Genomic DNA, 2,131 nt, shown 5'->3' with positions numbered 1-2,131 from the left:
TCTCAGGGGATATCAGCATTTGATGCTTTTGTATGGATTTAACAGAAGGATGATAAGATTTAAGACAGAGCTGGCAGACAATCTGTCCTCTGTGGTATTAATTATTCCTGAAGTGCTTGGTGAAATTCAACATTGAGGCCACTTGTGTCTAGAGTTTTCTTAAGTACAAATTCAATTACACACACATACACACACACACACACGTATTTTTATTGAACACATGAAATGAATACAGCATATTCTACAATGTTCTTCTCTGCAGATTTTAACATGTGTGTCAAGCTATAGGTGGGTTTAGATGTACTGTTATCTCCTAGAGGTCTGATGTCTCTCCTTCTTTGCATGATAGAACCTTTTAATTGGATGCCAGATATGGTAAATTATACCTCTCTGCGTGCTTGGTGAAGTTTTATTCCTACGTGTTCCTGAGCTTTGTTCTGCCATGCAGCCCCTGGGAACAGCTTTTTTCTTTCTTTTGTGTTCATGTGTACTTTTAAAAAGGAGTAAAGGAGGCTGCTCTTATTTTAGAGAGAATTATTCTCTACTATGGAGGCAAGCTCTTTCGTTGTGCGCTGCCCAGGGCTCTTTGGATCTTCTTTGTGGCTAGTAGGAATACGCACTATTCCTATCACTGTGGCACCAGGCACTGTTATGTTTAGTTGTGAATGCTTACTTCTTTTCCTCATATATATGGACTGCTCAGTACTCTGCTGAACATTTGAACATTTGGCATCCTCAGTAGTAAGTCTCTAGAATTTTCTCTGCAGCTTTCTTTTTTTTTTTTTTTTTTTTTTTTTTTTTTTTTTTTTTTGGTGCTACTATATCCTGAGACTTCTAGTCTCCTGTCAGCTCACAAATCCTAGTTCTACCTCCTGATAGCAAGTAATCTGCTGGGTGCCCTGTATTCCTACCTCTGTGCTACAGCCTGGAAGCACTGTCAAGTCAGCAATCTGCTAGTCAAGGTAAGGGTAGCAGGACTGCTTTAATAAGCTTCCAATGATTGTGAACTTCCTCCCTCCTTCCCTCTCTCCCTCCCTGCTTCCTTGCCTCCCTCCATCCATCCCTCCCTACCTCTCTCTCTCCCTCCCTTCCTTTTTTGTTTGTTATTTGTGTGTGTAGTTTCCTAAGGAAAGTATTCTGTCTTGGTCATAAGCAAAATTCTAAAGTTAAACTCCATTTTAGGTTGTATTCTGATGTTTTCTATTGTTCCATTCTTTTCTAAGGCTTTTTAAAATTCCTTTCCTTTTTAAAATAATATATGCATATTATTGAAGTTTTGTGCATTTCATATGATAGATCTTAATCACATTTATACCCTTCCCCTCTCTGCACCCCCATATCCTCTCCACTGGATTTGTTTTACATTCTGTTATATATGTTAATGCTTACTGGGTCAAGTTTGTCCCTCGGTGTCCCTTGGTATGAGTTCATTAACTAGAACCTGATCAGTCTATTTAGTGTCACTCCCTTGGAGAAAACCAACTGTCTCTCACATAGCAATGATCACCTGCCAATAGTTCCTCAGCTGAGGTGGGGCCTCTTACCCATTTTCCCAGGTCTATGTTGGGCTTTTTTCTGGTTTGAGTTTCATAGGTCTTGTGCATATTGTTATTATTGCTGTAAGTTCAAATGACCAAGTTCCCAGCCACGTGGAAAACTCTGTTTCTTTGTGTTCATGCACCACCCCTAATTCGTACAGTCTTTCCACACCCTCTTCCACAAAGGTCCCTGAGCCTTGGGTGGCAGAGGATTAATGTGGCAGTCCTATCCAGGGACACACACTCTGCAGTCTCTTATTCTCTGCAGTTCAGCCAGTTGTTGCTTTCTATGTTAATCACTCCCTGTTGCATGAGGAAGCATCGCTTAATATCTCCTTGTTATGGATTTTCATCGCTTTGACTTATTTTTGTTTTTATAATTTAAATATTGCTCAGTAGCAAATGTTTTCTGATATCTACTATGATTGCTGGTCTTTGATCAATGACTTGTGAACATTGCTTTTAATTTCAAATACAGGAAAGTTGATTATATTTTGTTATTAGTTTCTAATTTAAATATATTTTTAATAGAGATCATAACCTGAATGGTTGAAATTCTTTGGGAATAACTGAGAATTTTTTTCTGTGATTTA

This window comes from Nannospalax galili, unplaced genomic scaffold (genome assembly GCF_000622305.1).
Source record: "Nannospalax galili isolate Female #2095 unplaced genomic scaffold, S.galili_v1.0 scaffold891, whole genome shotgun sequence".
In the NCBI taxonomy this organism is placed as follows: Eukaryota; Metazoa; Chordata; class Mammalia; order Rodentia; family Spalacidae; genus Nannospalax; species Nannospalax galili.
Note: the sequence above shows the minus strand (reverse complement) of the source record.